The 16,599-nt window shown below is 40.3% G+C and overlaps 1 pseudogene; it reads left to right on the top strand.

Moving 5' to 3' along the window:
• Positions 1 to 973: 973 nt before the first annotated feature.
• LOC122649378 lies at positions 974 to 4,120 on the top strand (annotated as a pseudogene).
• The last annotated feature ends 12,479 nt before the right edge of the window (positions 4,121 to 16,599 follow it).

Raw genomic sequence — 16,599 nt, 5'->3', positions numbered from 1 at the left:
ACCCTCATCATTAATAATAGAGAAAAAGAATGTTACCTGGTCGTTTCCCTGTGCCCATACACACAGGAATGTGAAAATGATCACAGCCCCACTTCTCCAGTTGGATGCCCCTGCGCTGGTGCAAGGGCCAAACGATCGGACAACAAATCCTACCTCTTAATAATATGTTGAGTTTTCTAAAATATTATTGATTTAAGAATACAAGGGTAACTAGTTATAGACTCTAGGATTATATGGTTTCTTCAAAATATTATTAGTCTTATCTCTTTGCTAATGGTAATGCAGAAGGTAGAGATCAAGTCAGTTTTGAATTGTTTTTGTTTGTCGGTTTAAGCATGCCTAGATGTTAATCTTGTACATCCTTCTCATATACATTAATATATTCATTTGTCGACAAAAAACAGGTAAAAATATATTTAATTTAGGAGAAGGTTTTCTACACGGACATTGTGCAATTTCATGCCTTGAAGAAGGGGATATTATTGGAAAAATACTAAAAACAGGAGGTGTACGAAACATGTTACAGATTTGCATGTGACCATCAGATAAAAAAACATTAATTCTTCCACAAGGACAACGTTTTTCTTCTTTTGAATATGCAAATCCTCTACCAAAAAATAAAAAAGAATATGCAAATCCTAACTATAATCCTTTTGGTTCTAACTTTAATGGATAAGGATTCTACGCCACGTAGGTACCCTTCATCTCTAAAAGTAGATATATAACGAGTTTATGTACTTTAATTTCCCTCTCCTTTCTCATGATCTAATCTTTTGTCTGTCGGTTGTGAAGAGAAGTTACTATGATAGGGAAAATGACTGGTTAGATTTTCTCTTCCACATGGAGTGCTTAAAATCCACGCAAGTGAATGGGCCCTTCTTCTATAAAGACCCACCATGTTCTTAGATTCTTACACAAAAACTTGAAAACATTTCAATTAGCTAGGAAAGGAAATTGGTCTTCAATAATCAAAATGGTACATTCCGTTTCGTCTTCCTTTCAACCTCTCTTGAAAATGAGTTTCTTCGTTCAACGCTGCTCTTCATCTTTGTCTCTACCTCATCGCACCAACAATATCTCATGGCTGCAAAACAGCAAACGCAGCAATGTTTGTCAAGTAAAGGTCGCCGACACTCGGTGCTCACGGTTGTCGTCGGCATCGGCATCACAAGAGAGTGAACGCCGATCGGCTCATTATCATCCTACCATTTGGGATCACCAATTCATTGAGTCTTTGAAGAATCCTTACACGGTTAGTAGCTAGCTAGCTAGTCTCGATCCCTTGTAATATTCTCAATTTTTGTATTTATTTTGACACTTTCACTTGGTCTTAATGCCTTACCAACTCCCACTTCTTGTTTGGATTGCAGAATGAACTCTCCCATGCCCGTTTAGAGGAGCTCAAGCAAGAAGTAAAGCAGCTTATACGGTCTACCAAAGATCCATTGGTTCGACTGAAACTCATCGACTCAATTCAACGGTTGGGAGTGGCTTACCACTTCGAGGAAGAGATCAAAGAGTCCCTTCTTCTTCATCATCTCGTTTATTTGGAGGGCAATGATGATCTCTACACTGCTGCCTTAAAATTTCGACTTTTTTGAGAACATGGATATCAAGTTAGTTCAGGTAATTTACATGAACTTTTATAAAGACATAAAGTTGCGCCCTCACTACTATTAATTAGTTTTAGTGTAACGATAAATGCTTGATCTGATACTTGGTTTTAACTCATCCTGTGTTGTTCTAATTTGCATATAGATGTGTTTAATGAATTCAAGAACAACGATGGGAGCTTCATGGACTGTTTAAGTATCGAAGCCAAGGGTCTCTTGTGCTTATATGAAGCTTCACACCTTGGAATGACCGGAGAAGCAGTGCTAGAGGAAGCCATGGAATTCAGTGTCCCACGTCTCAAGTCATCAATGAAACACTTGGGGAATAATCTGACAGAACAAGTGCGACGATCACTGGAAGTTCCATTGCACTGGAGAATGGTAAGATTAGAAGCTAGGAACTTCATAAATGTTTACGGGAAGGAGCATACAAAGAAGAGTTCATCAATATTGGTTGAGCTAGCGAAATTAGATTTCAACATTGGGCAATCAGTTCACCAAAGGGATTTACAGGAGCTATCAAGGTAATTTTTTAATTAATTAAAGCATAACAACTTTAATACAAGGGTTTGCTTTGGCTCCATTTGTCTAAGTGGAAAATAGTCTTTAAAAAAATAAATTTTACCATAAATCAAAATTTATTCTTAACCATACCAGAATTGTCCACCTCCTTTGTATAATTGGGTGTGGGCCTGGTACTCTATTTTGGTGGTATGCCTCTTGGACATTCAAGATTCCCATCAATGTCATCTAGTGGCCTTGCAGGGTGACCCTCTTTCACATGTGCCTAAGTTCTGATCGTTTTATTATTATAAAATTAATGTCTTTTATCGTAGTTGGTCCACATCAAATTGTTACAATTCAATGTAAACAATGATGCTAAGTATTGCATATTTTCTCTGGTAGGTGGTGGAGAGACTTGGCTTTTGAAGAAGAGCTTTGCTTTGCAAGAGACCGATTAGTGGAGAATTTCATGTGGGCAGTTGGGATTATCTATGAGCCCGGATTCTCCAAATGCAGGATTGGGCTCACCAAATTAATCTCAATATTAACGGTAATTGATGACATTTATGATGTATATGGATCACTAGATGAACTTGAACTCTTCACAAATGCAGTTGATAGGTAAGTTCCAAAGAGACTCCAAGGTACATCTTTCAATTGCTTATCTTATCTTGGCTTCCAAAAAAAATATTTGAGATATTTTTAATTTGTCAGGTGGGATATCAAAGCCGTAGAGGAGCTTCCCAACTACATGAAATCATGCTACTTAGCCCTACTCAATTTTGGTAATGGAATTGTTTATGATGCACAGAGGGATCATGCGTTGAATATCTTACCCTATGTTAAGAAAGAGGTACTATTTTTAACCCTAAAAGAAAGACTACCAGACTTCCTGCAGCCTATCCTTAGACACAGCCCCCAACCCAGCCCCTTAAATGATTGCCCTATCCTCTTAAAAAATGAAAAATCCACTTGGCCAATGCTCCTGCACGTGCTCCCATTGGCCCCTACGACAGAGATTGAGATATTAGTATCGAAATGGATACCAATCCGAGACTGATTTGATACCGGTACACAATCCAGATTTAGCCAAGTATCAGTATCAGCCTGGACCGATACTGATACCTTATTTCATTCCCCACATTGGCGTAGGGCCTTTTTTTTTTTTATTTCAATGAAAAATCCTATTTTACAGGAAACTTTTATTTCTTCATCATTTTACAAAAAAACAAACAGAGCTTTAATGAATTTGCATTTATATGTTTTTTCATATTTTGTAGTGGGCAAGACTTTGCAAAGCATACATGATGGAAGCAAGATGGTTTTACAAGGGGTACACACCAGGGTTGGAAGAATACTTGGGTAATGCATGGATATCAGTGGGTGGTCCTGCAGCCATGGTCCATGCTTATTTTCTACAGCTGCAAGGACGCACCCTGTCGGCTGATGAGTCTCTTGATTGCCTAAAGGCCCTGAACTGTGGCTCCGGTGACCTATTTTATTGGGCATCTATCATTACTCGACTCACTGATGACCTCGGAACTTCCCAAGTAATGTAGCTATAATTAATATTAGCTCTTAATCTCTCTCCTAAAATTATGTATAGGAATTAATGGACCTTATAATTTCCATCATTTACTAAAGTTAGTTTATATTTTTGGCAATTGAAGGCTGAGATGGAAAGGGGAGATGTGCCCAAGTCCATACAATGCTACATGAAGGAAAAGGGTGTTGCAGAGGGAGAAGCAAGAGAACACATAGAGGGCTTAGTGAGGGATTCATGGAAGAAGCTTAACGAGTGTGCTCAAAGCTATGGGCTACCCAGATGGGTTGTGGACATGGCCTTAAATATGGCACGGACTTCCCAGTGCATCTTTCAGCACGGTGACGGCATCGGCACTCCCGGCGGAGTGACTAAAGATCGAGTGGTCTCACTGTTCATCGAACCCCTTTCATGAACAATTTCAATGACTTTAGGATCCAAGAAATCTTCCAATCATCCGATCGATAACGTGGTAGTTACAACGGCCTACATATTTAGTTTAGGCCTTGCACAATTAATTTTACATAATTATTAATTAATGTAAAGAAATTCAAATTTCATTTTTTCGATAAAAAACCGAGCTTAAAGGTTAACTTTTTTTCGCTAAAAGGTCATGTATATTAAAGAATGAAAGAAAGTTACAACCAGAAACTTGAGAAGTCCAAAACCATCAAACAAAAGTTACAAATTCAAACCTAAGATCCTCTTCAATTAAGCAAGCCAAGTATCAATAGGAGATGATAATTCAAAATTTGTAGCTGACTTAGCAAGGTAATCTACCACTGGATTAGCCTTACGAAAGTAGTGGGAAAGTTTCCATTCAATGTTCCAAATATATGTTTGGAGGCCCAACCACTGTTGCCCAACAAACCACAAAAGCATCAGCTTTGAGGCCATGATCACTACCGTAGTCGAGTCACACTCAATCCATACCTTAGGAAGACAAAGCTCTCCTAAACTTTGCTTCAAAGTTGGTAGAAACACCAAGGTAGGATCGAAAAGAAGCAATCACTTTGGCGATAGAGTCCCTTATAACACCACTTGCGCCCGCCTTCCCAGGATCACCATGCGAACACCCATCAATATTGATTTTAATCTAGCCTAGTTGAGGCGGTCATCGATAGACATCTAATAGGGATTTTGGCCTACCTTGGGGAACATGAATCTTTAGATATCTAGCACACAAGAAGTCCGCTATAGAAGAAGCTCGCCCTTTGAAGTTTGAAGCCAAATCCTTTAGAGCCTGAAGAATCAAAGATAAGATCTGCCTGGGGTTCCTAGGATGCCAACTAACCTTCTTGAGTTTCTATCTAGCCAAATATAATAAGGGATCAAAATAAAGCTTGCAGACCAAGCATCTTTGAGGCCCAAGAGTCTTGACTTTTACAGCCACCACTTTCCCAATATACGGATATTATCCAAGTTACTAGACCATGCTAGGCCCAAAAACTCTATGAAGGCTTTCCAGTTGAGGGATGAATAGCGACACTCCAAGAAAATATGAAGAAAAGGTTCTTCTTGTAGAGAGCATAAGTCACACTTTGAAAGCAAACAGATACCCTTTCCCTTAACTTTGTCATCACAGAGAAGCTTGCCGTGAAAAATGGATCCTCGGAGTTTGTAGTTTCAGAGTTTCTGTACCATATTACAAAGATATAGATTGGGACATTCAAGGAAGGCTAAGATACCGGAGAATGAAAAGGACACTAAGAAATAATGTGGTTCGATTCACTATTGAGAACCTACGTCCATCACTAAAGGCTACTGTTCTCACTCTTAGTCTTGGATCCACGACACTATCTATTTAAAGAGAAGATGGAGAAAATGGTGGAGTGATTATTGTTATAGATGTACAAGGGATATGGATTATACATTGAGGTTAGGATAATATTTACAACAATCAACTGTTATCTTGGTTTTGAGTTTATCTTGGACTCTTTGATCTTGTTCTCCTTTAAGCTTCGACTCTTGAGGATGCTCATGTGGACACAGTTGTGATGATTGAGTTAGGGTAAAACTCCTCTTGAGATCGTCGGAAAGGTTATCTCTTATAGTAATCATCAGAGAAGATTGGAATGGATGCTGCTTGTTCAAATGGAGTGGAGAATGGTGAGAGAAACTGGATTTTCTGGAAAAGTGAGCTGCAGGTGTCGGTTATTAAGGAACATAAGCAATATATATCCTTGGAATATAGTGTTCAATCTTCTTCCAAGGTTATCATTACATTTGTTCATGCTTTGGGCAAATTTGTTGGAGGATTCTGCTGCAATAAATATTCCATGGGCTATTGGGGGAGACTTTCAAATGCCATTCTTGATCCAATGGAATAGGCTGGGGGAAATCGCTGATACGTCTTTCCAAGATGGGATGGTGGTGGTGCATGCGACGGAGGCCGCAGTTATTGATAATGCAGCCTTGTTGGATAAGAAGGAGGGTGCGAAGCATTCTAAGCAGCGTAAAGAAAAGACGGGGGCAGAAGTGGAGGTTTTGGGTCACAAACGGTCAGAACGTTTGGCTGCAAAATCCTCTAGTGTCCAATGAAAGTTTTGTTCTGGAATATTAGAGGAAGTTAGAAGAGCATACGACGCTATTGTCAGTTTTATCTGACTCTTGTCCGGATCTGGTTTGTCTAGCAGAACCAAATGTGGAGGTTAGTAGGTTTCCTACGTTGTTTTTTAATAAAATGGGTTACTCGGCTGATGTGATTTATAATTTACATCTGTACTCTTCCAAATTTGTGGGTGATTTGGGAATTGGGGTTGCCTTGCTCGTCGGTTATCTCCTCTTTGGATCAGCAAATTTCTTTGTCTGTTAATTGGAATGGAGGCTTGGTGTTTATTTCGGTTATTCATGCCAGCTGCTTTAAAATTAATAGGAGGGAGCTGTGGTTTGATTTGACTCACCTCAATATTGGGTCTGAGCCGTGGCTTGTAATTGGGGATTTTAATGCCACCCTTTTATCGGATGAGAAGAGGGTCCTGGTGCATTCTCGCTAGGATCGACATTGGAGTTTGGTGGTTGGGTTGATTCTTGTGGTCTCATTGTTGTTCCCTCCATTGGGATAAAATTTACTTGGTCCAATAACAGGTCCAGGGGTCGTGCGGAGGCGGTTTTGGATTGTAGTTTTAGAAATTCAAAATGGCTTGAGGTGTTTCAGTTGTGTTCTTAATGGGTGATGTCTCGGGTGGCGTCGGATCACTCTCCCTTATTTATTGCTTTTGAGTCCCTAGGCAAGCAAAAAAATGCTCCTTTGCGGCTTCATAAATTTTGGATGGAAAATTCTGATTTCATTGATGTGGTGCAGCAGTCTTGGGCACAGCTTGTGGTTGGGTCTCCCATCTTCATTTTGAGTCATAAACTCTAGAGGCTTAAACCAGTGTTGAGGTCTTGGTTCCGTGAGGTATTTCCAAATTTTATTTTGACGGTGAAGGAAGCTAAATTTGATTTAGAAGAAGTGTAAGAAACCATGGATACCTGTGGAGTCAATGATTTACTATTTGGGCAGGAAGTTGATCTAAGACAAGGTACTTGTTAGCTCTGAAGGAGAGCGAAAAACTTTGGAGGGAGAAGTCCAGGATTAAATGGCTTAAAGAGGGTGGTCGTAATTATAATTTTTTCCATCTTTCTACAGTGTTAAGTAGAGTGAAAAATCAGATTAAATGCCTAAAAAGAGTGATGGTGTGTTGGTGTCTGATACGGTTGGAGTGGCTGATTTTGTTAGTGATTTCTACGAAGGTTTTCAGAAGTCGGTTCCTTTGGAAGAGCACCTGCATATTTTGGATTTGATCCCTTCCGTTTTTGGTGAGGAGGGTAGGGCGGTTTTCGATTTGGTTTTGGGGTTGGAAGAGGTGAAGAAAGCAGTGTTGGATCTTGATCCTGTTTCTGGGGCCTGATGGGTTTCGTGGTGCTTTCTTTAGGCGATGTTGGGGTGTGGTGGGCAGAGATGTGGGGAGGGCGGTTGATAATTTCTTCAAGGAGGGTATAATGCCTAAAGGGATTAATAACTGCTTTATCTCTCTTATTCCTATGGTGGAGGGTGCAGTTTCTTTGGAGAAGTTTTGTCCTATATGTGTGGGAGATTTCTTTTATAAAATTATCTAAAATTTTTTGGCAAACAGGTTGGGAGAGTTCTTACCCCGTCTTATCTCTGAGGAGCAAGGTGCTTTTCAGAAAGGGAAGGTCATTTTTTCTAATATTTGTTTGGATTCAGAATTGAGTAATCTTATGCAAAGACTTGGATTCATGATCGGTGGATTCTTTGGTTGCGTTCTCTTTTGTCTTCTGCTAGGATCCTTTCAAATGAAAAGAGAACTAGACTTTTCTCTTTATCATTGAAATCCACCATTCAATCACAGTGCGGTGGTCTAAATAAGCTAAATCCATAATAAATGTTGGAAAGGGTTCCAAGCCTCTTTCTTATTACTCTGCTACACGAGCAGAGAAAGATAGGATCCCAAGTAAGTGTTGAAGGGCATGGGTCACTAAGACCTTTTGAATGAACTGTTGAAGTGAAGACTGGGGTCGTACCCTTCACATCAGGAAACTCTGGTCAACTTTCTTCCTCCTTTTACGAAAGGTGTAATGTAGGCCACCATGCAGCACAAAGGCGTCTGTATGTTATTGGATCATCATCCGTTTCAACCGATACCATATGAAACTGTTCCATTGTTTCCTCTTCGGTTAGAAGAGTAAGCCTGGTGGGTGGTCTAATAGTCCTCCCACTGCGTCGAGGTTCTTGAGGTGTTGGTATTTCAGCGGGTATGCCAATTGGTCTCACTTCTGGAAGTGAAGTTTCTGAGCTATCCAATAACTCTTCAATGACTACAGGTTTGGACTTCTTGGTCAATATTTCTTCCTCCAGAAATGTGACGTGTTTACTTACAATGACCTTTTGGTCAACTAGGTCATAGAAATAATAACTTATTGTGCCTTTGGGGTAGCCTATGAAATAGCATCTTGAAGTCCTAGATTCCAACTTGTCTATCTGTTGCTTTCGCACATGTGCAATGCAACCCCATACTCTAAGGTGTTGAATGCTGGGCTTATGTCCTTTCCACAACTCAAAGGGTGTCTTAGCTACAGACTTAGATGGAACCCTATTCAAGATATAAATTTCCATTTTTAGAGCGTACCCCCAGAAAGAGAGAGGTAGCTCACTATAAGTGAGCATCGTCCGGACCATATCCAATAGGGTCCGATTGCGTCGTTCGGATACACCATTTTGTTGTGATGTGCTTAGATTAGTTAGTTAACTAACTATCCCTTGCGATATGAGGTATTCTTTAAATTCATCCGATAGATACTCCCCTCCACGATCTGATTGTAAGGACTTGACGCATTTATCGAGCTGTCTTTCGACCTCAGCTTGGAATTCTTTGAATTTATCAAAGGCTTCCAATTTTCTAAGCATCAAGTATATGTAACCATATCTAGAGTAATCATCGGTGAAAGTTATAAAATAGTCATACCCATATCTTGCTTGTATGTTTATGGGTCCACACACATCAATATGTATTAACTCTAATAGATCTGTGGCTTTAGTACCTTTATTGCTAAAGGGTTTCTTGGTCATTTTGCCCTGAAGGCATGACTCATAGGTGGAGAATGTTTCCACCCTCAGATACTCTAAGGGCCCATCTCTCACCAATCTACTGATTCGGTCCAAATTAATGTGACCTAATCTTAGATGCCATAGATATGTTGAGTTCGCTGGAGCTGCTTTCCGTTTCAAATCAACATTCGAAACAACATGCGTTCTAATAGGGCAATCTAGGAAGTACAATCCACTTTGCATATATCTAGATGCCACAAAAGAATTATTAAAACGAATAACTAATTTAGAATTAAAGGAAAAACTATATCCGTCCAAAACAAGTTTTGAAACTGAAATAATCTTCCTCTTAAAAGAGGGTACATAGTAGCAATCCTTTAAAACTAAACAAGTAGAACTAAAATTTAAAATAAAAGTCCCCCACAGCCATCGCCGTGGTCTCAGCTCCAGTGCCCATCCGGAGAGGTACCTCATTTCTTTCTAGATTTCTTGTCTTCTTGAGCCCTGTAAATCATTGCAAATGTGAACAGTGGAACCACTATCCACCAACCAAGAGTTGGTCAGTTCAAAAGATAAATTAGACTCATAAAGAATGTGAACATCGCATGTATCTTCTTTAGTAGCCTTAGTTTCATCTGGATTTTTATCTTTCACAGTAGCCAGGCATGCACGACAGTTTCTTTTTCAGTGACCCTCCTTCTTGCAATAGAAGCACTTGCCTTTGCCTTTATTGCCAGACTTCCCACCCTTGGATTTCAGGGGCTTACCCTTACTTCCCTTTTTCTTCTTCTTCCCATTTGAAGAAGGCTTCACATCAGTTGCATTGATCTCAACCTTGTACTTTTTCAAGGAAGCTTCCGCCACTACCAATGCGTTAGCAAGCTTGGTGAGCTCCATCTCCTTATTTGACATCTTGCAGGACATCTTAAATGGTGCAAAGGTAAAAGTGAGTGATGCCGAGATCACATTGGTCTTGTATCGTAAACCAAAATCAGTCCCCATGGATTCCAGTTTTTCAAATAGATTGATCATTTTTATGACGTGATCCATCACTGGAGTCCCTTGGGACATCTTGGAGTTATGGATTTGATTCACCACATCAGAATGGGTGTGTGTCAACTGCCTGTTGAACAATTCAACAAGCTTATCCATTTTACCCCCAGCGGTGCGTATATCCTTGACCGAATTTAGAACTGACTTTTTCAACGATTCTAAGATGTAAAGTGATGCCTTAGAATCCCTCATGAGAAAATCCTTTATCTCTTCATGTGCCTCAATATCATTTGGGTCGGGTTGAGGAGGAACTTGTTCATCAAGAACTGTGTATAGTCCTTCTGCAGTCAGGAGCAATTTAATGCTCCAGTACCAATCGACATAGTTTGTACCATTTAATTTGTAATCGCTAATGAGTGTTAACAGATTGGAATTAACGGAAGCCATTGAATAATGATCTACACATGTACAAGTAAAATACATATGCATATTAACAACCATTGAAAAAAAAATTGAGCATACACATTAATGGTCTTTCATGATTTGGGTCTCCCTCATGACCCAAAAGATGAATTGGATACCTACAACCCTTGCATGTATAATTTACCCTGTCGGGAGTCATTATACACACCGCTGTAGTGTGGACTAAGCTGTCCGCCTCATGGGTTTCCAATATTTTCGGCCACCTGGGTGTCATGCCTAGATCCTGTCGGCTGACATACACCTAAGTAATGTATTTACCTATTGCATTAGTTAGAATCATGGAATCATGAAAGATGGCCCACTATCGCAGTGCCCTCTCACTATCCATATCCTAACGTATCTAGATAGAGGTAAATATAGACAACCATATGATAACGAGCCTGGCAATGTCCTGTCAGCTTATGCGGGGTCAGATCACACAATTTCTACATTTATATTCAATAGGAGGCCATGGACATGTCTACTGACTTAGACTAGTCCATATCATACATGTATTATGATTAAAGAGGGATTAATCAACTCTCATATACATGTCATGGATGAAATTAAATAACATAATTAATCAACATTAATTAAAAGTGATTATGGGATGACGGCATTTTTATCAGAAGCAATTAAAGAACCCTCCCAATAAAAATAAAAACTAATAACTTTCTTTATGGGTGCATCAATCATGTCATGGATGCCACACCTCGATCATCTCTTCCGCTCGATCACGTCTTCAAAGTAGGTGACTTGTATCTCCATAAGCTTTGAGCGCAATATGTGGATCACCATCAACATGCCTTGGGAGTCCTAGCTCCTCTAAAATTATAATGGAATCCTAAGAAAAATATTCTATATACTTTTCTTTCCATAATAAAGAAACCCGGCCCGCATGGAGAAACCAACCCACCATTTTGGGCTGCCCATGGGGTGGAGTACATTTGTTTATAAAAAAGATAAGGGGAGAGAGAGAAAGAGAAAGAAGCATCACATCCACCCATAATCTCAATGCATCACATACATCAAATTAACATCCATTTTATTAGAATGCCATTCCAATAATCACATTATAGCATAATATCATGCATGTGCATCATTAAAGCAAGCAAACCAAAAACCATGGATTTCTTCAATTATTGAACCACCACATCACATGTGATAACATGTATCCAAGCCCTTGATAAATTAAAATCACATTTTAATTGTAAGTAGGTAGAGAGAGGGATCTCTTCACCCATCTACTTCCTCCAAAAAACAAAACAAAAATAAAAATTCTGTTTTGGAAAAGAAACCCCCCCTTTTTTTTTTTATTAAAACTGGAGGATAAACCAAAAGGGTGAATGCAGCCCGCATGCACCCATTGCGCAACCCGCAGGCCACAGCCCCATGGTTAGCAGCCCGCAAGCCACCACCCCAGGCAGCAGCTTGCAAGCAAGCAGCCTGCAGGCAGTAGCCCATGCACAGGCCACGCGCGCAGCCCGTGCGCTGGCTGCTGCCAAGGCCACTCATGGGCGTGCGCAAAGGCCAGGGTAGGGAGAGAGGGGGCGTGCGCAGAGGCTAGGCAACGTGTGTCCCCCCCCCACATGATCATGATAAAAAATAAAAAAAAAATAATTATCATCAACCCCACTTGGATATCATGCTTTCAATAATTGGAATAATGTAACTAACACAAATCCATCATCACATGGGCAAGTTGTTAAATCTAACAACCTTGTAACTACCCATGTGCACATGGGAAGGTTGTTACAACAACCATATAACCACCCATGTGCAAATTGAATCAAGAATTTGAAACCTGCATCCCACTCATGATAATTACATTAAACAATTAATTATTTGATATTCATGGGTGAGAAAGATGGCTCTGATACCACACTGTAGGTCAAAGTACGGTCCTGGGATCAAGTCATGGTTCCCTAGGGAAACCAATTATAAACCAATTAGGGTATTGCATGCCCTGGGTTAGCCGATGGTCGCCCATGGGCGCCCTATTTGAATTTTAGGGTTTCCCATGGTCCCCCATGGGAACCCTGGTGCATCCCAATTAGGGTTTGGTCTGATAAACTAATGCCTTACCCTTCTCTTTTGTGTCCCATGCAATTATGGAACCCAAAAGAGATGGAGAAATTCATCTCTAATCCATCATATGGAAAGAGGGATCCATCCCATACCCCAATGCGCAGTGAAAATAAATTGATTCGGGTTTCTTTCGCATCCCATAAATAATCAATAATTAATATCAATAGGAATTAATAAAGAACTACTAACCTGATGAGCCTTAAGTGTTGCTCCTCCAATAGACAGTGGTTCTTCCTCCAATGAGCACTCCAAGTAAACAGATCTGAACCTCTAATGGTGCAGCCAAGGTTCTTCAAGCCAATCCCAGATACTCTTCAATTCTTCAAGCACAGATCTGGGTTTCTAAAACCCTAACTCTCAATCACAGAAGAGAGAAGCAAGAAGAAGAAGAAGAGATCACAAGAGGGAGAGATGGACTAAAACACTCCAAGAGGGGGGGGGGGGGGAGCCAGAAAACGTGGAAGCCTGCTCCCCCTCTGCATTTTTGTCCTATTTATAATAATAGAGTTTTAATTAAAATCCTAGATGGATTTAGATAAAACTCTGTGAGAGTCTGACTCTCTCTCTCATTGTTTTGCAGTTCTGTTTAGACTCAAAGTGCTTCTAAAAGGTGAAGAAGCAGAATCTAATAGGGAATGATTTAATTAGTTACTTTATTTAAATTTATTGATAATTATAATTAGCACCATATCCATTAATTAACTAAAGAACCAGTTAATATAGCAAATTCTAAATAACTCCCTACATGATAATAAATTATCATGTACAACCCCCCCACTAATCAATACCATCATTATGGAATCTAGGGCATGTACACTTGTACTGCCAAATCCCATTCCATAATACATGTCCATATAAGAGTGTCTGTGCATCTGATCGGGTCCCGCAAAACTCGACAAAACACTTTATTCAAAGAATCATATATAATCTATTATTTTATGTAAAATATATTTTGCAAAAACCATTTCCAAAATGGCATTGGATCCAGATTCCAATCCGACCATAGACAGACAATCTCAATCTTGGTGTTCCCCAATCCGGCAGTGGTGGCCATGTTGAGTAACTCTTTCGCTCACAAAATGTTCACGCATTACCAGAACACCGGCTTTGACTCACTTGAGTCTCAACCATTGATGAACCAAAGAATGCGATCACACTTTGCAGTGACAGGGTTCCCTCAGGCAAAGGGTGTCGGTGACACATGTCTATCCCTTCCTACATCTGGCAGTAATACATGAGGAAAACGACAAAGTAGATTCTTCACCAATACACACATTAATCATGTGAGTACTCGCATTCGTACCCTGACATCACATGTCTAGGCATACCCAATGCGACGACCATATGATAAGGGTGCCCAGCCCAAACCTTAGTAGTGACTACCATTTTAAGTAAAACTTACGGACACATAAGGCTGAAAAAGTTTATATCACATGTGATGATATTAAACCAAAATGTATAAAAGTTCAATAAAAAGTAATACCTAATTGAAACGGACTGAACCGGGTTTGGTGGACACACAAATCCAACAATTGGGTCATGGATGAGGTATTGGGCTTAGAGGTGGTGCTTCTAGGAGTGCTCAGGGGGGGTTTCTAGCATGGTGGAAGGCTTGCTAGTCATGCCCTCTCATTTGGCACTCAACTTCTCAAAGTCTCAGACTTAGTTGGGGGAGAGTTAGAGGTGGTTTTGCCTGTAGGGGCTTCTTTAGTGGTTAATTCCATAGCTCCAACGTCCTTTAGGGAGGGCAGGATAGTGGTGCATGCGGCTGAGGTGGAGGATGTTGTCCAGGTGGCCTTGGAAGTTGAGCCGGGGGGGATTTCAAGTGCTGCCAAAGCAACGTCGTGGAAAGCAACAACAAGTAGTAGAGAATGTTATTCACAAGTGGTCTGACCGCTTGGCTATCAAATCGACCAGTTGCCAATGAAAGTCCTCTTTTTGAACATAAGAGGAATCAAGAAGAATGCCGCTCATTTGGCATTGTCGTCTATTTTGGTGGAGCATTCTCCTGATTTGGTGACCTAAGGTTGTGGTGAGTAGCTTTCCGGCTCTTTTCTTTAATAAACTGGGTTTTATGTCGGAGCTTATTCATAATGTTCGATCCAGTTTGGTTCCTAATATTTGGATTGTCTAGAGATTGGGTATAATTAAGCCTTCTGTGGTTTCTAGTTCAGATCTGCAAATTACTATCTCTGTGGTGTGGAATGGGGTTCTTTCCTTTATATGTTATTCATGCTATGCTTCTGTCTAGTGAAAAGCGTGGTCTAGGGGCTTTTTCTTTGGGTTCATCTTTGGAATTTGGGGCTATGATTTACTCTTGCACTCTCATTTCTATTTCTTTTAGTGGGAAAAAAATTAATTGGTCTAACAACAAAAAGTGTGGGCCTGTTGATGCAGTTTTGGATTGTTGTTTTTGTAATACTAGATGATTGGAGGTCTTTCAATCCTGTTGTCAACAGGTTTTGCAAAGGGTTGCATCTAACCACGCCGCTTTGGTAATTGCTTCGGAGTCTTTGGGTAAGCCTAAAAATGCTCCCTTTAGATTCCATAAGTTTTGGATGGATAGCCTTGGCTTTGAGGAGGTGGTTAAACAGTTCTGGTCCTTACCGGTTCGTGGTTCTCCTCTTTTCATTTTGAGCTAGAAGCTGAAACATCTTGAGCCGGTGCTTAGGACTTGGGCCCGAGGTGAGTTCCCAAATTTTGATGTGGCTTTGAAGGAGGCTAAGGCAGTCCTTGATGATGTCCAGGAACCCATGGAAACCCTTGGTGTAAATGATGCTCTTTTTGGTATGTAGGCTGATGCAAAGATGGGGTACCTCAATGCTTTGAAGAATCATGAGAAGATTTGGCACAAAGAATCTAGAATTAAATGGCTAAAGATGGAGATCGCAATTCCAAGTTTTTTCATCTTTCTGCAATGGGAAGGAGGGCGAAATGTCAAATTCGTTGCCTGGAAAAAAATGATGGGATGAAGGTCACGGATCCAGTAGCTTTGGCTGATTATATTTTGGAATTTTATGAACATTTTCATAAAGTGGTTCCATTGGCGGAACACCTGGACTTGCTAGAAGTGATTCCCTCTATTATTGGGGATGCTGACATGGATGTTTTGGACTCTATTCCAGGTGCTGCAAATGTGAAGAAGGCTGTTTGGGACTTAGATGCTAATAGTTCTCCAGGGCCCGATGGATTCAGTGGTGCTTTTTTTAGGCGGTGTTGGGTGATTATTGAAGGGGATTTGTGAAGGGTTGTTAAGAATTTTTTTCAGGAGGGTATAATCCCCAAAGGTAGAAATAATTGTTTCATCACTTTGATTACAAAGGTGGAAGGGGCGGTGGTCTTAGACAAATTTTGCCCTATTTGTATGGGCAATTTTATTTGTAAAATTCTTTTTAAGGTTTTAGTGAACCATTTGGGGTTGGTGTTGCCTCGTCTTATTTTGGAAGAACATGGTGCTTTCCAGAAGGGGAATGTTTTTTTCTTAAATATTAGCCTTGCTTCAGAGTTGACTAATTTGATGCATAAGTCTATCAGGGGTGGTGATATTGGGTTGAAGCTAGATGTGCAAAAGGCGTATAATTCCCTTTCTTGGGATTTTATTTTAAGTGCTAAGAAGGTTTGGCTTTAGTGAGCGGTGGATTTTGTGGCTGCATCAATTACTTTCTACAACTCGAATTTTGGTGTTGGTAAATGGGGGGCTTGCTAGTTTTTTTGGAGCGGAAAGAGGGCTTTGTGAAGGAGATCCCCTATCGCCTTTGTTGTTTATTGTTGTTGAGGAGGTTCTGTGTAGAGGCTTGAAAAAGATGGTGGTCGATCAGAGGCTTCTCTCCTTGAGGGGTCCCAGG

Source organism: Telopea speciosissima, chromosome 1, assembly GCF_018873765.1.
Source record: "Telopea speciosissima isolate NSW1024214 ecotype Mountain lineage chromosome 1, Tspe_v1, whole genome shotgun sequence".
In the NCBI taxonomy this organism is placed as follows: domain Eukaryota; kingdom Viridiplantae; phylum Streptophyta; class Magnoliopsida; order Proteales; family Proteaceae; genus Telopea; species Telopea speciosissima.
The sequence above is the reverse complement of the archived record's forward strand: the minus strand, read 5'-3'. Positions and strand labels throughout refer to the sequence as shown.